Genomic DNA, 21,383 nt, shown 5'->3' with positions numbered 1-21,383 from the left:
CAGCTGATATTTGCAAAAGCCCATGTTACCACAACAATGCAGAATGGCAGCAGGAACAGAACTGCAGTCACAGGTAAGATTTGGTGTGGTGATCTGTAGCAGTGACATGCTTATACTTTGTCATCAAAATCCCAGCTGTGACCTGGAGAGTCAACTGTTTCTTAGATGTCTAATATCCGAACAATGCTGGACAAAGGAGCTGTCTCTAAATTTACTGTTTATTTCAGGTCTGGGCCCTGAACAGATGCTCTTGTTCTTGTCTGCTAAGGAAATAACTTAAGCCCATCTCATTTGAATGTGAACTACATATTCACATATTACATTCAGTCAGCAAAACCAACACTCTTGCCTGCTAAGCCACATAGTCCATATTAAGTATTTGTTCGAACTGTGCAAATACTGAATTGCTCCAAGTCGTCAGTCAGATAATACTGTTCATAAAGCCAGCACAATCCTGATTCAGATGCTTAAAGTTGCCAGAACATAATGACTTTTGAAACTTTCCTTTGAAGCTGACTGAAGAGGTGGATGCTCTGCAGGTCTCTCCATATTCATGTCCCTTCACAAAGAAGGGCTTGTCCAGATGCCAAGGGAAAGCACAGGGAGGCTTCTCAAAAGGGGAATTCATCCAAAGAACAAAAAGCTCCAACCTTTGCCCTTACCAGAGTGCTGGGAGGTTTGCCTGTTTTGTTGTGTTTTGTTTTTTAATCACTCCTTCAACAGATGGGCAACAGCCACACATCTCGCCAGTAAAGTTCACCCAACAGGACTGTCAAGCTTCCAGCAGCCTCCATACAGCACAGACAAAAAGCTGTTTTTCTAAAACAGACCCTGCTCTTGAAGAAACTCGCTTTGACATTCAAATTCAAATGGTGCCACAGTCAAGCTCAAGCACCTACAGTTCTGGTGGGTCCAGCTCGCCACATGCTGAGCACGTACCTCATTAATAGCTCAAGGTCTGCTAGCACAGGAGATTTACACTGCCTGGCACTGCTGCAGCACACCACTTTTGCTTCTTTTCTTCTGAAAAAGTTTTAGTCATCAGAGTAATTTGAAGGGCAATGTATTTTTCTTGTACCTCAAATACTGCCACTGCACAGGTAATTTTAAGGGGGTTATTAATTGTCTATGGATTTAATTCATTTCCAAAGCTTTATTTTCTTTGCAGTGTCACTGGATCAAGGAATACTTCTTAGCCATAAGAAAGCGATGTGCTTAGATAAGGTTAGTTAATTGACAGTCAGAGGGACCTGAAGGCAGGGTTCCTCCATCAGTGCAAGCCAACCTAAAACTAAACTACTGATAACAAGATGTTTGTTCCCACCCTCTCCCTGGTATCAGAGGCAGCACAAGAGCTCAACTCTTACATGGGGGGTGGGATATTTTCACTTGGACCAGGAAGCCTCACAAGTGTGCAGCACTGCTAGGGAGGTCGCAGAAAGGTGTGAGCAGGGCAGAAGAAAACAGGGCTGCCCCTCGCCGAGCAGGAGCACAGCCTTGGATTGGCTTAAATGGATCAGGAAACTGCACTGAGACGCTATTGTCTGACCCCATTCATGCTTAAATGCACTGGTATGGACTTCACAGCAGTGAGCACTCCACTGTCCCTATGCAACTGCATACAACACAGGATCGTGGTGATGCCCAACTAAGGCATTTCAAAGGTCAGGGATGCTCTGTTGACGTGAGCTCAGATGTTTGCTATAAGCTAAACATAGCGTCAGCAGGACAGAACCCTGACTAGAATGTAGCATGGCTATGGTAGCCTTGTCAGGACCACATTAATTTTTGAAATGCAATGTGCAGTCTTTGCTCTCACAAACTTAATTACTACATGAAGAACGTATTTATAGTTTAAAATTTTGTCTTCAAAGAGAATATGAAGGAGGAAGGAAAAAGAATCCAAATGCCTTTTAAACTGATGTACATATGTTCAGCACAATATATCACACACAGTGCAAATCAAAGCCAGCTTAGAATCAGCTTTTCTAAAGCTTTTTCCTCCCATACCTTTCCAGGACTACTAATTAATAGAGACCAGATGTCAAATACTTTAGTATGGCCTTAAATCCAGGATGTGAAGAGCCTAATCTCCTTACTGCCCTGAGGCCTCGTGTGCAAACTGAATTTAAGCATCACTATTGATTTGCCAACCTTTTATATCCCTCTGCCCCTTAACGTGTTGTAAATAATGATACAAAGGAAAACAAGATCCAACCATACAAATACCTTCCTCTCTAACATTTTTTTTCAAATCTTCTTCTAAAGAGTGATCAGCAATAGGCAGGATTCCAATCAAAGACTTGCAGATACAACATAAAAGTAGAGAAAATTAGGAGAAACAAAATTTTGAATTTAGATCTTTATTATACAGGCCCAAAGCTGTGGTCACCATGCAGTTACACCATAATGGGAATGATTTTGCTGAAAGAATCTCACTAAACAAATGTAAGAGACCACAGACTACAGCATTCCAAATAACTGGCACTTTAATTTTTGAAAGAGCGAAAAATAAATAAAGGAATGGCAAGTATGTCCTTTTCACATATGGGTGGGCATATACATATTCTTTCTTTTCTATAGCTATTCAAGAGACAAAATTAGCAAATACTGCCCCAAAACACAGACCTTTCATGTGAGGGCTCAGATAACTTTGCTGTTTCTCTCCCCTTGGTTATTGGATCAAACACACATTCAGATACGTGCATATGCCAAAAAAGAAATGCAGTGTATTTTTTTGTGTTTCATTCCAACTTCTTGCCCTTTCCTCCTCCTTTCAGGACACTAAGAGGAAGAATTTGGAGACATCCAGTCAAATAGAAGTCCTGAAACTTTTCCCTTCTGTTTTTTCATGATACTCTCATAATTTAAGAATTCATCACAAATCTAAAAATATTCAGGTGTCTCACAAGGAACTCATCATCTCTAGAATATAGATAGCCACAGTGAAGAGCTGCACACAGACTGCACACATAGTGTTATGTAAAAGTGGTTATCTTTAAAAAAACAAACAAAACCCCCCAAAAAACTCAACATTTTTAAAAATTTGTATTGTAGATCAAAACAAAGCATGTCTTATCCCCTACAGGATTCTCTTGCAACCTGTTCTTCAATTATCTGCACTAGGAGATGCTACAAATGGTATTAGTTACAATATACAGTCCACTGTCATCTTCTGGTCCAGCAGAAGAACCTGTCCCTTCGATGGATGCAAAACTGTTCATCTGAGCAGATCATCCTCAACAGCACAAATACGGTCTAGAAACTCATAGAGTTTATGGTTCTAATTTATAAAATTAAACCTGCTCCAGACAGGTAATACTGGTACGTAAGTTTGCCATCCCTGGGTTCTGTCAGAAACGGGGTACTGAGGTGCTCAGCGCCGTCTCAGTCTGCAGCGCTGGGATCCTTCTGGCACTTCAGACCCAAGAGGCGATGTGATGCACGCTAGAACACGGGCGCACTTCTCACTTAGCTCTGCAGAGCCCGGGACATGGTAAGCTGCCAGAACCTCCTTCATCTTGCCTGTTGACAAAAGGAACAATAACTAGTCATCACTGGTTGCTGGAGCGTAATTCCAATTCTTAAAAAGCCCTGCAAATGAGACTTTTTATTCTTTTCTTTTCTTCCAGGCAATAGCAAATGTTTCATAAATAATAGATTTGGTATAACATTTACAGTCTCTCTGTTAGTCACAGTTTGATAATAAGGGAGAAAGGTGTCTTATACTGCATGGTTCCTAAAATACTATCCAGGATTAAACACATATTTATTTTAAAAATATTATTAAGTTTCCCCTTCAGTGTTCAGTAGTTTAATACTTTAAAATTTTCATTAAAATATTATCTCTGTAAAGTATATTTTAATAGCAGATTTTCCAGCTAAAAGTGCTGTATTATCTCTCACACACACTGTACAGAAGATACAGTGTAAACAATTTAGAGGATTAGTAAACAATTTCTGAGTAAGAATCCAATAGATTAATACGTGGCTTATGTAAGTTTGGTGTACAAGTATCTCTAACACATATTGGTCATGCCCATTATGTAGTGATAACAACTATTAATCACAATAACTATAAATCCTTCACAAATGACTCAATGTATGGGCTTCACAAAACCCAGGGTCAGGAAAGACCACTAGATTATCTACTCTGATTTTCTGCCAATTATAATATTTCAGATAGTCTTCTGTCAAGTCCAGGCACTTTGCTTCTCAGAAAAACAAACTCTTAGTATCACAGACTGAGAAAAGGAAAGACCAAAAATATACCTCCAATATATATTTGCTGCAGAATGGGTAAAAGGGGAGGGAGAGGTACCTCTGGAATGTGATTTACCCACACCTTGGGTAATCTCTGAAAGGTGTCCATCTTTTTTCCATGGCCTATAAATAAACTGAAGACCAAACTTTCTTATGGCTAGAATTGAGTGCTTTGTATCCTGCCACAGCTATCTGATAGGTTCACCTATTTATTTCATGAAGACCATTCACAAAGCCATCAGACTCCAGTAAATTTCAATCAATAATGACACAGGCAAAATTATAAAAAAGTATAATTGGTTCAATCTAATGTAAATACAGAAGTAATGCAACTAATTGCAGAACTAATATTAAGTTTTTGCTACACACACTGGAGATACCCAAAGTACTTTTTGCACGTACAATTATTGTCACTATCACATAGACAGAAATCACGAAGGGAACAGGGCCAGCAGGTAATTTGAGAGATGGCTTTATCCATCCCTGACCTATGCCATGCCTGCTGATGTTTGTCCAACCTATTTTTAAGCATTTGCAAGGCTGAAGTTTCCATTAATTCCCCCTAAACAACCTATTCTGCAGCTACATTCTTCCTTGCCTCCTACGTTTTTTTCCCAATTATTATACTAAATGATCCTTGCTAAGATCGAAGCCTATTAGTGTTTTCCTGTACCGACAACATACACGGCAGCTAAATCCCTTCCTCTTCAGAGTCACCCACTGCTATACGAAGGCTGCTGTCATCTCTTCCTTTCCTCTGCTCACCTCTAGACTAAACAACCCTTCAACCTTTCCTTGAAGATTCATGTGCTTCAGATCTTTGAGCCCAGTTTGCTCTCTTGTTGGATCCGACCTGAGCTGCAACTCCCGCAAGATGGTAAAGCTCTTCCACTGAGGCCTTATCAGTGCTGAGGAGAGCAAAATAATTATATTTTATGCTTTATTACTCCCCTTTCTAGAACCCACAATAGTGCTGGCCTTCTTTGCAGGAGCAGAATTTCACTGATGCACGTTCAGCTCGGGATCATTATGGCACCAGTTCTTTTCTGTAGAACTGCTGCTTGGCCAGTTTCTTCCCGTCTGTATTTATGTGAAGATGATTATGTCGAGCTATATGTACAGTTCTGTATTTGCTCTAATTTCACTGCTCGAAAGCTGATACTTTCTGGGCTATTCTACAACTTTACCAAGGTCATTTTCAATTGCCTTGCTTCCAAGACACTTGTTCTGCTCTATGAATTTATTAAGAGTACTTTCTAACCTTTCATCCAAGCTGTCAGTGAGAATACTGAACAGAACCAGAACAAGGAAAAACACTTGCAGAACTGCACTTAATGGTGTATCATTAAGAACTACTCTCTGTGTATGCTTTCCAAATCATTTATGCACTCACATAATAATAATTTATTCTAGCCCAGTTTCCCTAGCACACATGAGAATAATAACAACTGAAATATTTTGCCATGCAGTCTTGTTCAAATAAAACAGATAATGCTAGTAAATATCTTTTAAAATGAAGTACTGTATACATTTCCTAAAATTAAAGCATTATGGAGAAAAGATTTCAAGTGACAATACAGTTTTGATGAAAACTCATTTTACATCCATATAGCTAGTTTTATGAAGTATGTGCTCTACTGGAATTTTGCTCAATTTAGGCTTAATTGAAGTCTTTCATAGCCTCTTAAGATTGCATTTTGTTCAGCAGAAACCTCTACTTAGAAAGCAACAAAGACATAACACTACGATACCTCTTTTGGAAATAAATCAGTTGCGCAGCTTCACAAAACTCCAAGCTGCAAAATTACTGTTTACTATTTATCTTGCATAAGTTCTTGATCAGAAACATATCAAATGAGGACTGCTACTACCAACAGGACTGATCACACTGAGCCTTTCAGAGAAAGGATTACCACTTACGTTATTATTTATGGAGATACAAGCCAATTCCACAAATATAGGAGGCACAGACCTCTCTTCTTACCTATTTTGGGTTACTTCGCAGATCTTTCCTGCTTTTCACTCTGTGATATATTCTGTTTATGCTATTTGAGCTACTCATAAAAGTGAAATAACTTGCTTCCTGAGATGGAGACAGATCACCCAGTTCCTCCTAGTGATGTGCAGTATTGTATTTTCAGTTCTGGACTGGAAAAATTGGAGGCCAGCAGAAGTTGAAACATAAACTAGTCACCAAACACAACACAAAGCCTACCTTCAATTAACAAGAAATTTGATTTGATTTGACATTTAGAGATACATCCCATTGGCTTTCCAGTGAAAAGAGGGTTTGACTTTCCTTTGAAAAATATGTGGTTACAGAGAGACAGCAGCATAACGAGTACACACAAATACTTCTGATTTTCTCCAGTGGAAAAGAAGGAAACAGGAGAAGGAAAGATGGAGGAGCCAGCCTGACCCAGGACTGCTTGTGATGTACAGCTGCTGTCTGACTGCTGAGGCAGAGAAGGATTCCCACAAAAAACACAGTTGTTACAGGAAGTCAGAAGTCCTGAGGCTGAGATAAACCAGATGTCTGTGCCTCTCTGAGAACAGCTCAAGGGACTTTAAATTATAAAGATTTAAGAGATTTCATGGAGAATTGTAGACATTCAGATACCAAAATTACCTCTGTCTTTTTGCCAGTCAGGGCTAGGATTTCCAACCTTTCCTGGGAACAAGACTTTTGCTAACAAGGAAAGGGAAAGACAGACAAACTGCTCAGTCAGAAACACAGCTGAGGGAAAACCCAGGCAGCAGTTCACTCAGGAGCAGAAGACCTGATACCCTGTTGACATGGAAAGAAGTACGCGTCATGGCGACTTCTCTCTTAAAAGATCATCATCCTTCTCTTTGTGATCCAGAAACAAAGTCTGCTCAGCCTGTCTACTTTGCAGGCAAGGAAAAGTGAACTGTGAAGGGGTGAACCCTGCTTTTTGTGCACCAGCATCATGACACAGCCATTCCCTGTCAGAGAAAGTGGTACGAGGAGGACCGCGCTGTCCTGCTCGGTGGTTGAACTGTCCTGTCTCTATGTGAATATGCAGATCTTGCCTACAAGAAGGGAACAGGCTGCATGTGTTTTGAAGAGCCCTGAGCTCTAACACGTGGATAGCATACTGCTTTGTTCCTCCAAGGGCACTGAAACCTGTATTTAAGGTCATTTGAGTGAGTTTCCCAACCCAGAAACACGGATCTGATGATATCCCTCTGGGGAAAAGCAAGGAAGAGAAGGGGCATTGGCCTTATGGCACCAGCTGGGTCCTGCCACCACAGTGGGACGCATTTCACATGCCCAAGGGTAGGGACAAGCTGAATGCAGCCAGAGCCTGTGATGTATGAGACAAATCTGGGCACAATGTCAGAGGTGCAGCCCATCTGCAGCCAAAAGAGACAAAGTGGATGGGTTGATATTACTGTGACCTGAAACCACCTAGGCTGGAAATAAATACAATTCCTCTGCAGTGGTCCAAAACCCTTGTATAATATTGCTGCATGTTTTTGAAACATCCAGTACATTATTTTCTTGGGTAAGTGTTGCTTTTCCATGGTGGCTAAAGTTGCACTCAGAGATGCAGTTCCAGTGCACACAAAATATCCTCTGACACCTCAAAGAACATGTAGGGGAACTGCTCCAGTCATGTGCAACAGGGTGGGATTGGGTACCCAAGGATGAGACTCATCTGTGCTTAGGGGTCTAGTGGCTTTTCAGATGACCTGAAGGTTTCCTGCCCTATCAGCATGGGGACCATCAGGACATCTTTCATGGCACTAGACATTACTGTTGAGGCAAATAAATTCATGATATCTAGAGCCAGTCGGTGATGAGAGGAGAATTTGTCCCAGGCTCAATTAGGTGTCTAACACCAGTGGCAGGAGCAGCCCCACCCCCACTATTTAGTGCTCACTCTACATGACAGAGACGAACCAGTCAGCTCTGCATTGTAAATGTTTTGCAAGGGCAAAGTGAAGTGAGACGAGTCCCATGCATTTTTTTCAAAAGTAGAAATAAGAATCTGTATATAAAGCAGTGTAATGTTGGCATGTTGACTGACGGAGGGAAAATTCGCAATTCTCAGTGTATTTAAGACTTAAGGTTACCAAACAGGGATTAATGGCAAATGTAAAACTTCTCCTGATGTTAGCAAGCAGAATAAAACCTTCATAATTTAACTGATTAAATTTCAGTGAAAGTATGCGGGTAGTGAGTAGACTACTGATAATGAAATACCTTCATTTGTTGGTCCCTTGAAGTCAAATGTCTTAGCATTTACAGTAAGAAAATGCTGATGATCGTGCATACTTGAATTAAATTAGAATGCTCTTGTCCCTGATGTTAGAGAAGACTCTGTCAAGGTAATAACAATATTTGGAACATCATGTAGTATTATGTATTTGGGTGCCATATCTAAAGAGGCAGTAGGAAATTTGAAAATTATGATGGTGTTTTATATGACTCAATCCAAGGGTTTTTATGGGAAAAAATGAGTAGTGATATTCAAAATCTGAGTTGCTCTATTATTTGTGTACCTGTACATAAAAATATTTTTGTAGTTCTTTTTTTTTTTTAAACAAATTAACAGGCAAACATTAAGGAGAATTATTAGAATTCATCTAAGAGCCTTGACATCATAAAGATACCAGGGATATAAGTATAAATGGAAGCTACAATGTGCTAAATTCAAATTATGCTTAATTACAATGGAAAACAAAATCTCTGAACTTTTAAAGAATTTAATTAGTAATATATTTTAAAAAGAACACGGATCTTCCACTTTAACAATCCCATTAAACAGTTTAAAAATATGAAAAAATCCCAGACTAGACAGAAATAGTAACATATACTATTCTTTAAAACCACTTAAAATCATCAGAAAAAAATCCTATATGACACAATTTAAAAATTTGCTTAACTTTAAAAGCTTTTCTGCATTGAATATGGTGGTGTATGTGATATCAGTCAGACATGAACAGTACAGTGGCACACTGCATTCTGTAGCTAACACTGATTAGGATACAAATTTAAAATCCAGTTGCCAGTCCTCAAAAACAGAGATTGGGACCCAGCAACTTTTTGTGGGAGTGGGTGAGTTCTGTGCTGAACGGTGAATTTCACAGGCTTGCAGCAGTTTCCCTGGCCTGTGACTGAAAATGCATGCACTGCACTGCACAAGCCAACAACTGTAGCCACCTTCGATCTCTTCACTTCTTCCCCCTCCTTTCAGGTAATCTACGCCTGTTTTGTTGTAGGTTTGTTTGCTTGTTTGTTTTTTCCCCCTCCATATCTTCCTCCAGCAAGAATTCTGTAATCCAAACTATATCCTCATTGCAGCTATACAAACTCCAGCCAAACTCAGTCCTTGGCTTTATGAAATCCAGTGTTGTCAACTCGGGAGAGTTTCTTGTGAGCTCTATGACGTAAAGTTTTTCTGTAAACCTTCTTTTGAAGAAAGCTGCTCATGTGAGAATCTTAGTTTTCATATTTTAGTTTATTTTTGTATGCTCATAGATGTGAGGAAAGGTGCAAAATGTGATTTTAAATGCTGATAGGCTCAGAAGAGGCTGAGAAAACAAGGCAAAATAAAAGGGATTTCCAGAGCCTTAATTTTAAGATTTCAAGATTTTAAAGCCAGTCTCATAATTTTTGAAGGCACAATTTTTGAATGTTTGACATTTGCAAGACAAGAAACATCCGAATCTGCTGTCTCCCAGCTTTGCAGGCTGAAGCAGTTACCCTGCCCTGCCTGGCCATGAGGGAGACAAAGATTTCTGTTCCGTTTGGGGTTTGTCTACACAGTGACGTGACTGAATCGTGACCAAAAGCCAACTCTTGACATACTTGCTAGAATACTTCATCTAAGTTCAAACCAAACAGTGTTCATTGGGTTGGCTGCAGTATGGCAGAGTGGGTAAGCTGGAAACTGCACCACCTCAAGGTGTTAACGAAGAGCAGCCTTAATCTCTCCTCAGCCAGGCCTGACTGCGGGAATGCTTCTGGTTTGCTTCAAGGAAAAGGCACATCCATAAACACAGCAGGGACAGTTCAAGTGAACCCTTTAGTGCTGCTCTGAAGCAGGGAGGACAGGCTCACAGCATCAGGCAGTGCCGAGAGCTGGTATCCATGGTGAGAGCATCCCCACCACACAGCTACACATCCCAGGAGAGAGCTGGGACCTGACTGCAGGACTGCTCCTGTGCTGCATCAGTCCCGTGGGATAAACCTTAAACTAATCTGGACCTCTTCACCCTGCAGGGTAGGGCAGCCTATGTGTGGCTGTGTCTGATTTAGGGGGCTGTTTGCTGCCAGTGCCCAGGTGAATGGAATTTGTCCCTAACTGTTGCTTTCCCCCAGCCTGAGCCAGCAGGGACAGGGAGTGCTCGCTGCCAGCACCTCTCTCGCCTGACAGGCAGGTCAAGTGTTGCTGCCTCCCAGTTGTGGAGCTGGTGCATTCCCGTAACTGGTCGCACTGGGACATAGTAGGTAAAAAATCATTGCACAATCACTGAATATCAGCTGGCATCAGCTAACAAATTGTTTGCCAGCAGCACAGAGCAGCTCCCTGTACTGTCTCAAAGCAGTAAGTGATGGTTGGGCTTCCAGCAATGTGGAGGAAGCAAGATGAAACCCAAATCAGCATCCCTACCCTGAAATGGACTTGAGCTCTTACACCTCACCAGCATTTGTCAGGCTGTATCACGCCAATGGCTTCTGGAGATCCCAAGACAACCAAAAAACCTAGATTTTTCTTCTCTCTCCCAGCTGATGTGTCATCTTGCTTTTTCACTATTGCATCCACCTCAGTGAATACCTACGAGTGTCTGGTTCCCAAAGGCCATCTCAGGAGCATACAAAACTTTCCACAGTCCTTTGCTATGTGGAATAGGAGGAGTACAAAGCAGGGGAATAGGAGAGAGAAAAGTCTTTGTGTGTGGGCTCCTCCTATTCCTTTCCATTAACTGGCTAAGCTTCATCCTAAAAGTTGTTTATTCTTTTCTTTTTTAATGTCTTTTTGCTTACTGTTCCAGAAATTAATTGCTCTGATGGCTAGAATATATTTTTCTGATTTGCAGCTTACATTTATTCATGACCAATTTGTATCCCTGAGGTTTGTGTCCACAATAAGCAGATTTTCTGGCTTCTTTTCGCATGTGTGCTACTTGAAGGCAGCTAGAGAGACCATGGCCACAGTCTATATCCCAGATTTTCTTTCACTAGGCTAAGTTAACATCTGTCACCATCCTCTTGCCTCTTAGTTTTCCTGTTCTTTCCCTAGTTTGCCTCTGAGTCTTCCAGTTTGATTTAATCTTTAACATGAGTGATGAGACACACTTTATCCTATAAAGACCTGTTCAGGAGCCTGGTTCACAGTGTCACTTGGGAGGCCATTCTGAAGGGCAAAGAAGTCCAGGAAGGCTGGACATTCTTTAAAAAGGAAATCTTAAAGGTGCAAGAGCAGGCTGTCCCTGTGTGCCAAAACATGAGCCAGCAGGGAAGAAGAGGATTCTGGCTGAACAGAGTGTGTTGTCTGGAACTCAAGAAAAATAGGAGAGTTTATAACCTTTGGAAGAAGGGGCAGGCAACTCAGGAGGACTACAAGGGTGCTGTGTGGTTATGCAGCGAGAAGATTAGAAGGGCCAAAGCCCAACTAAAACTTAATCTGGCTACTTCTGTAAAAGACAATAAAAAATGTTTCTGTGAAAACAGGAACAACAAAAGAAAGGCTAAGGAGAATCTCCATCCTTCATTGGATACAGGGGGAAAAATAGTGACAAAGCATGAGGAAAAGGCTGAAGTACTTAATGACTTCTTTGCTTTGGTCTTTGATAGTAAGACCAGTTTTCTCTTGGTACACAGCCTCCTGAGCTGGAAGACAGGGGCAGGCAGCTGAATGAAGCCACAATAATCCAAGGGGAAATAGTTGGTGACCTGCTACACCACTTAGATGTGTACAAGTCTATGGGGCTGGATGGGATCCATTCAAGGGAGCTGGCAGAGGTGCCCACCAAGCCACTTTCAATCATTTATCACCAGTCCTGGCTAATCAGGGAGGTCTCGGTTGACTGGAAGTTGGCAAACATGACGCCCATCTGCCAGAAGGGCTGGAAGGAAGATCTGGGGAACTACAGGCCTGTCAATCTGACCTCAGCGCCAGGGAATGCTATGGACCTGATCATCCTGAGTGCCGTCACATGGTATGTACAAGACAACCAGGTGATCAGGCCCAGTTAGCATGAGTTTATGAAAGTCAGGTCCCACTTGACTAACCTGTTTAGTGGATAAGGGAAAGGCCACGGATGTTGTCCACCTGGACTTCAGTAAAGCATTTGACACCATTGCCCACAGCATTCTCCTTGAGAAACTGTCTGCTCATGGCCAGGATGGGTGTACTCTTCGCTGACTGAAAAACTGGTTGGATGGCCAGGCCTAAAGAGCTGTGGTGAACAGAGTCAAATCCAGTTGGCGGCTGGTCACAAGTGGTGTTCCCCAGGGATCAGTACTGAGGCCAGTTCTGTTTAATCTCTTTATCAATGATACGGAAGAAAGGATTGAGTGCACCCTCAGTAAGTTTGCAGATGACACCAAATTGTGTGTGAGTGTTGATCTGCTGGAGGGTAGGAGGCCATACAGAGGGATCTAGACCAGCTGGATCATTGGGCTGAGGCTTGAAAGGAGGTTGTAGCATGGAGGGTGTTGGTCTCTTCTCCCAGGTAGCAAGTGATAGGACAAGAGGAAAAAGCCTCAAGTTGCGCCAGGGGAGGTTTAGATTGTATATTACGAAAAATTCATTCACCAAAAGGGTTGTCAGGCATTGGAACAGGTTGCCCAGGGAAGCAGCGGTGTCATCATGCCTGGAGGTGTTTAAAGGACATGTAGACGTGGTGCCTAGGGACATTGTTTCGTGATGGACCTGGCAGTGATAGGTTAACATTGGACTTGATGATCCTAGAGGTCTTTTTCCAAACTAAACAATTTTATGATCTATGACAAAGGTGCCCGAGGACTGGAGGAAAGCAAATGTCACTCCAGTCTTCAAAAAGGGCAAGAAGGAGGACCCGGGTAATTATAGACCGGTCAGCCTCACCTCTGTCCCTGGGAAAGTAATGGAACAGCTTATCCTTGGTGTCATCTCAAGGCATATCAGGGATAAGAGGGTCATTAGGGGCAGTCAGCATGGCTTTACCAAGGGTAAGTCATGCTTGACCAACCTCCTAGCCTTTTATGAGAATGTAACAAGGTGGATGGATGATGGCAGAGCGGTGGATGTGGTCTACCTTGACTTCAGTAAAGCCTTTGACACAGTCCCTCACAGCATCCTCACAGCTAAATTGAGGAGGTGTGGTCTAGACAATAGAGTAGTGAGGTGGGTTGCAAACTGGCTCAAAGAGAGAAGCCAGAGAGTGGTGGTCAATGGTGCGGAGTCCAGTTGGAGGCCAGTATCTAGTGGAGTGCCTCAGGGGTCAGTACTGGGGCCAATATTATTCAATATATTCATTAACGATTTAGACGTGGGAATTGAGTGTACTATCAGCAAGTTTGCTGATGACACTAAGCTGGGAGAAGTGGCTGACACGCCAGAAGGCTGTGCTGCCATCCAGCGGGACCTGGACAGGCTGGAGAGTTGGGTGGGGAATAACCTGATGGAATTTAACAAGGGAAAGTGTAGAGTCCTGCATCTGGGCAGGAACAACCCCAGGTTCCAGTATAGGTTGGGGAATGACCTATTAGAGAGCAGTGTAGGGGAAAGGGACCTGGGGGTCCTGGTGGACAACAGGATGACCATGAGCCAGCACTGTGCCCTTGTGGCCAGGAAGGTCAATGGCATCCTTGGGTGTATTACAAGGGGGGTGGTCAGTAGATCGAGAGAGGTCTTCCTTCCCCTCTACTCCGCCCTGGTGAGACCCCATCTGGAAGATTGTGTCCAGTTCTGGGCCCCTCAGTTCAAGAAGGACAGGGAACTGCTGGAGAGGGTCCAGCGTAGGGCAACAAAGATGATGAAGGGAGTGGAGCATCTCCCTTATGAAGAAAGGCTGAGGGAGCTGGGGCTCTTTAGTTTGGAGAAGAGGAGACTGAGGGGTGACCTTATTAATGTTTATAAATATATAAAGGGTGAGTGCCACGAGGATGGAGTCAGGCTTTTCTCAGTGGCAAACAATAATAGGACAAGGGGCAATGGGATCAAGCTGGAACACAAGAGGTTCCACTTAAATTTGAGATCTTTCTCAAATCTTTCTCAGATCTTCTTCTCAGTGAGGGTAACAGAGCACTGGAACAGGCTGCCCAGGGAGGTTGTGGAGTCTCCTTCCCTGGAGACATTCAAAGCCCTCCTGGACACATTCCTGTGCGACCTCACCTAGGCGTTCCTGCTCCAGCAGGGGGATTGGACTAGATGATCTTTTGAGGTCCCTTCCAATCCCAAACATACTGTGATACTGTGATACTGATAACTTCACTATCCCTCCTGGAGATAACTTGCTTGATACATCCTGAGATAGCATTTTAACTTCTTTTTTTTTTTTTTTAAACACAGCTGTGTTACATCAATGGCTCAGAGGCATCTCACAGCTAATAAACATACTTTGGTTTGCCCTCATTTTACTGTCTCCAAAAAAGTAATTGCAGAAACTGTGTTTATTTTTTTTAAATGCCTGACTTTATAGTTGTACTACTAAATTTCATCCTGGTCTTTCAGCATCTCCTTTGGCTGAAAGCTACCCATCTGCAGCTGCCTGCTAGGGATTTACCAGTCTGCAGAATAAATCTGTTTGCTGTGTCTTACACGCCCCTCTGCTAAGAACTGTGTTTTCTGCCTGGCTTTAGCTATGCAGTGGAAATCATCAGCTTCCTTTCCATGTGCTCTTTGCAGTTCTCACTCTGCAGGGGAAACACCATTTCCAATAGCTGCAGTGTAGGAATTGCCTCTCTGGTGAATTAGAAATGTATGAATAGCCATGAAAGGTGAACCTTGAAACCTAGAGCTTCCCTTAAACATCTAAAAATTGCCTGAAAATATCACTATGCATTTACATGTAATTATTTGGCGTTAATTAATCCCTTAAATAACTTTATTTTAGGTACAAGTTATGATCTGTCACTACTTGTGGCTTCTCTGTGACCTTAGCTGCTGTTGATCAGAAAGCCAATACTTCCAGTGCTGATTCTATCTTGTCAGGCCTGGCACTAAAAATATTTTGGCACCTTTACTTAAAATTTATAAATTATGTAAACAGAATGCCTCTTACTCTTATAATCTTGTTATTCTAAAAATATGTCTGTATTGATGGTAGATCTGTCCAGCATTAAACAAGCAGAAGATGCTCTTCATGTAGGTCGTTTTCCTCCAGATCATTAGCTCAATTTTCTAGTCAGCTGTCTCTCTGCAAATTCTAAAAACATTGGTTGAATCTGTATTGGTGTTGCCACACATCCATTTCAGTTATTCCAATCAAATACCACAACATATAAAAATACCCCAGATAATCATTATGGGGTGACAGAGCACCAGGACAAAGGCAAGATTCTTGTGCCTGTTGAAGACTATTGGCCACTATTATGCCAGCTATGGTCTCTCACTGACTTACTATTAAATCCATACTGGAGGTTTAACTGGATGAACTGTTCAATAGCTTTTGTTTCTGCATTCACTCATATTACATTTCAGACATTTCTGAATGCCTAAAACTAGCTCTTAAAATAAAAATAAATCTTTAATATCCTTCTTAATAAAAAACTGAAATAGTTCTATATAAATAATTAAGATAATTAGGAAAATGCTTAAGTAAGCAGTATGTTCACACTACTGCAATAATCAAAAGAAATCTTATTGGAGAAGACAAGAGAATTTATTATTTTACCAGTGTCTGAGCCTACCTTTCCCTTCTAAATACAGACCCAAGAACGCTTCAGGTCAACACAGAAACTTCTCCATCACTATATTCTTCTCCATTAACTCTGATGAACAAAGACTTTGAACTCTTTTTTTAGCAATGGTAGTTGCATTCGCTTGATATCACTGCTTTTAAAATGATCCCTTTTGCCACTTCTAAAATCCCATGAAGTTCCAAAGTTGTCAGGCATTCAATATTAGGTCCTTAAAAATCTAGCTTTTGCATACATGCTATTGTCAGTGGAAACTATTTTTTCAAGCAATGGGAAAAATAAAGTAAAATTCAACTTCAGTTGTGCAGAGACAATATTTCTTTTCCTAAAAAAGACAGTCACTAGAGCTAGAGTCTTTGTTCCTCAGATCCATCACAGACCACCCAATCTGCAGAAAGTTATCTATCAGCTCCAGTCAGCAGAGGAACGCCGCCTGCTCTGGATGCCAGGGATCTCCAGAGAGCAACGTAGCCAAATTCATATCATTCCTGTTCACCAAAGGATTTAAACCAGAAATATTCTTCCTAATTACTATAACTTTTTTTTTTTTTTACTCTAACTACCACCAACATTTCTGAAGAGATCTGATATTATGCAGTGTGAAAATATATTAACAAGTTGTTTGTGGCAGAGGAAGATAAAGAAAGTTCAGAGGATAGCTGATTTCTAACCAGATTAAGCTGTTAAGAATATCGAATTCAAAAATAATCTCAAGACCCTTAGTTTTGCCTTGAAGACATACTCTGTTTCTTCTTTTGAACAAAATTCAGCACAAAGGAAAATTCCTCTACTGTAAGCAAAGCTCTTACTAAATACAAGACGACATTGCAATAAAAGGTGTTTAAGATACACTAGAAAGAACTATCTAAATGACAAAATAACATTGAAAAACAAACAAAAAATCAAAAAAACCAAACCAACAGCAACAAAAAACCATCAACAATCAGGAGTGAAAAAATAGTAATTAATTTACTGTTAGGTTGTGCTCTGTGGCTCATAGCACTAATAGAAAAATCTTGCTATCAGTATTTCATTAGTAACTCTGCTATTATAAAATGAATCAGCATGAATTTTTTCTCTAATTGTAGAACATGTTCCTACAGTGATATAAATAGCTGGAAAAACATAGGTACTGCAGAGGAAAAACACATCTAACCAGAAGTAAATACATACAATATAATGGAGATAATTGAGTGAGAAGACTTACTCAATCCAAAGAACACTTTATCCCCATAGCTATGTTAATTATTGAATTCTTAAATATGTGTGCATAAGACTGGTGAGATATAATGTTCACCTACAGTATATACTTATATTTCTTGACAAGTTTCAGTCTAGGAAAATCGAGTCTGGTGCCTTTAAATACAACTTCTTTGGAGATTCCTAAGAATGTAGAAGACTTTCCAAAAATGTCATTTGCAAAGTTCTTTTTTTTTCTTTGTGAGTGCAGTGTTGCCAAATATTTTTACCAATAAAGAAATGCTATTTCAGCTGCATTTGAGCAGAGTAATAGTGGTAGCTAATGGCCTATTCAGTTAATCATAGTTATTCACTCCCTGGAAATGCCTCAGAATATAATAAATGTTTTGTTTTCTTTGTGGACTCTTAAATTACAGGCATTATATAATACCCAAGATATATAACCTATCAGTACCAATACAAACTGAATCCAAAACCACTCCTCCAAAATAATTCTAATATTTGGAGCCTCCAAAGAGAGAAAAATGCTGCTGTTACCCACAGAGCTACTGAAATAGCACTCATAGCAGGGTAAGAAATGGTTATTAAGAAAGTTCTGGTCTAGCTAAAATGTGGCTGTTTGTCATCCATTTACAGAGGTCTGAAATAACTTTTACAGAACAGTTTTTAAACAAAGAAAACAAGAAGCATGCTCAAATAGCTGAACCACACACATCCTTTCCCAAAGGAAAAAAAAGGCTGCTGATGTGGGGCTGCAGTTTGGCCCGTAAGAGACAGATCAACCATAAGGTTATAACTCTGAGACCAACACTCGCATTGGGTGTTCTGCCATAAAGAGTTTGGGTTTGTCTTCTTTACTGTATATATATATATATATATATATATATATATATATATATATATATATATATATATATATGGGGTTTTTTTTCATTCATAGAGATTGTAGAAGTCTCTGTCAGATTTAGCTCTACTTTGCTGCTCAGGGAAGATTACGTTTATTATGCTGCATGGTGACTACCTGTCACAAAGGTAAGGTCGTAGCTGGTTATGCCTCATCTCTTTGTGGCTGCCATTACACTGACGAGGCACAGAACCCGTTGTAGGTTCTTCCGGAAGCTTCTTTCAGATGTATTTTACAATGCTGCAGAACACATTTTAAAGCAACGTTAGGCTTCCATTTTTAGGCTCAGTTTTCAGCTGCAATTGCTTTGCAGAAAGGATTAGATTACTAGCTCATAAAAATATTCCCCTGAATAGTTCAAGGAGTGAAGACAACCTCCAAAACAGTCTTCTGTTGGCTTCCTGGATGGAAGAACACTTCCATGAAAGCACACAAAAAATCAGAAGGCTTTCAAAATTAGAATACAGACAAAGTTTGGGATTGAACACCTCTTATTTCTCCTGGAGAAAAAGATACTCAGGTATTTGTTGAAGAAGTAATCTGGCAGGCCATAAAGTGATAAAAGACATTGCACCGGTGGTGGTGTTCTTCTAACTTTAGCTTTGTAGAAGAACTGTTAAGAATTTAGCGATGAAAAAAAAAACCAACAAATGAAAGTGATTCTAAACCATGAGATTTCTGGGTTCCTAGGAAAGGAAGAGCACACAAATGCTGGGTGAGTGCAGGGAATGCATCTGCAGCCAGCTCCAGGGACTAACCCAGGACACCCCCAGGCAAAGGCAATCCAGGGGTGGAAGGGTTCAGACAAGAGGACGAGTTTACAGAAGGGCAGCGCTAAAGGCACAGCACCAAATTAACCCAGAGCAGAGTGAGTGAGCAGTATGCTATGCCAGGAGATGTTTAATTACCTTAATGTCCCAAAGGAGTAATTTAAAAGCTATCAGAAAGTACCCATAGCTTAGCACGTTGGGAGAACTGCAAAAAATTCACAATGCAAAGACACAGGGATAAGAAAGGATGAGAAGAAAAAACCCTACAAATACCTTAGAAAAAGCAATACAGCATAGAACAACATTGCTAGTTCAAAATAAGCTCTGCCTGAGAGAATACTGGTGCCAACATCTGGAGCTCCGCACAGGCTAATTCAGCATCTGAGCACTGCCTTTGGTGGCTGAAGTGTCAGCTACCTTGGGTCACTGAACACCGGCTGAGTGACAAGCTGAGAAAAGTTTGAGTACGTCCTATAACTGCTGCTTGCTCACCAGAGAGGTGGGCACAACCAAAGACGTTTCATCAAGTTTTTCAGAACACGGTAGTTGTAATTCTGATGCCTTGTGTATTTGAGGATCTTTGGTGATAAAAGAGATTTGTAAAATCTGACGCGATACAAAACTGGGTGACGTTTCAAGCAGTTTATAAGATTGGATTAGAATTCACTGTGATAACAGTAATTTGGATAAATGTTCTGAAATTAATGCATTAGATCCATAAAAAGAAATGCAAATTACCATAGAATGATAATTTAAACGCACAAGTATAAAAAGGAAGCTTGTTAGGCAATTAAACTGCAAAAAGGAGCTGCAGGGGAGTTACAGTGGTCTGTAAACAAATTATAAATCAGGATGATATCCAGTTGCAGAAAAAGGCAGCCTGATATATACTCACAGTAATATTGTAAAGAAATCAAGTAATTATTCTTCCCTTACTAGCAGTGGCAACACCCTGACTGCATTAGTGTCCAGCTTTGCCTACCAGGCTGTCAGAGGAAGGAGACGGTTGGATGGAGTCCAGGTAAAAGCCACAAAAAATGATAAAAGATGTAGAACAAGGGAAGGCTGAAAGAATTAGATTGTTTAGTCTAGAAAAAGTGAAGACTAAGAGAAGACATGATAACATATTCAAAATATGTAAAAGTTTGTTATGAGAAGAGGACGGTGACTAATTGTTCTCCATGTTGATCATACATAAAACAAGAATTATTATGCAGTTGCAGAGAAAAGCTTTCTAATGCAAGGATGATCAGCCTGCCAGTAGGTTATCTACAGGTATTACATGTAATGATGTCACCGGAAGCGATGGCAGAGATTGAGACAAACACCTGTCAAGATGAAAGATGATATGCTGATCCTTCCCGGAAGCAGGCAAACAGCCTGGGTGATCCCGTGCGAGTTCCCATCCAGCCTTATGCCTCACGCTTCGCCACAGAAACAAGGCACAGATCAGAGCTTTCCATCAAAGAGACTAAAAACCATTATGTGCATGACTGTCATTTGTCTCGAGATGCTTGCCAGGATGGATGGAGCCTGCAGGACAAGGGACAGACCTCCCAAATCCATTTCACTAATTAATTCAATAGGCTGTAAGGAGCAGAGAGAACCCACCCATTCACCACTGTGCACTCTTTGACTTGTTTAACTTGGTCATGCCCAGGCATAATTTTATTTACTCCAACTTTGCTGCTAACAGCCCTTTTCACTGTTATATAGGGATGGAAACAGAGTAACTAGGTATAGGCTGCTGTGCAGCCATTGGAGAAACGAGTTGAACATGCTTTAAAAGAAAACCACAGAGTGTGCAACCAGAGTGCAGAACGAAACATTTCCACGCTACCTTGTCAGTGTTTTAGCCTTAAACAAAATTACCTCTAAAAAAACCCTATTCTCCATTAAAACAAACAAACAAACAAATAAAATGGAGGGTGATGCAAACATAGCCAAAAGCCTGCTCTTATGCTTGATCACTTGTAAAGAATGGATAACATACTGCATACGTGGAAACTTTTTCCTCACATGATAATGTAGACTATAGATCTTGCCCTAGAAAAATCAAATTCATGCATAAACAGGATTAAACAGATCCTATCAATTACTCAGTTGTTCTTTCTGTTTTCCTGTCAAGCCTAACAGCTTTCTGAAAAAGTCTCTCAAGGTAGAATAACAAAAAAGTTCATACTTCTATGATTTTTAATGATGATTTACATGATTTTCCTACTATGATGTCAAAATTACTGTAATTACATTAGGTTTTACTTACAAATGTATACAACTAAGGAAACTGTACCGTTCACAGAAATTCAGATTTGAATGTTTAATGGTCCCTGCAAGAAAAACAAAACAAGAACAATATAAAAGAAGTAGT

General features: G+C 40.8%; 1 protein-coding gene across 3 annotated transcripts in view; it reads right to left on the bottom strand.

Annotated features, from left to right (window-relative positions):
• The window catches only part of SCAF8 (SR-related CTD associated factor 8), a 159,961-nt gene that overhangs the window by 64,043 nt on the left and 74,535 nt on the right, over nucleotides 1–21,383 (bottom strand). Inside the window, exons 21-22 of one of the 3 annotated variants that reach the window (XR_010651137.2) lie at nucleotides 21,279–21,342; nucleotides 2,348–3,525 (exon numbers count right to left, since the gene is read on the bottom strand). The exons of 1 other annotated variant lie outside the window; for it this stretch is intronic. The gene's annotated coding sequence lies outside the window, so the exon portion shown is untranslated. Of the gene's footprint in view, nucleotides 1–2,347; nucleotides 3,526–21,278; nucleotides 21,343–21,383 lie in introns of those variants that run through there. One more of the 3 variants, XM_065834586.2, reaches the window with a different exon arrangement.

The sequence above is a fragment of the Patagioenas fasciata genome, chromosome 3 (assembly GCF_037038585.1).
Source record: "Patagioenas fasciata isolate bPatFas1 chromosome 3, bPatFas1.hap1, whole genome shotgun sequence".
In the NCBI taxonomy this organism is placed as follows: domain Eukaryota; kingdom Metazoa; phylum Chordata; class Aves; order Columbiformes; family Columbidae; genus Patagioenas; species Patagioenas fasciata.
The sequence above is the reverse complement of the archived record's forward strand: the minus strand, read 5'-3'. Positions and strand labels throughout refer to the sequence as shown.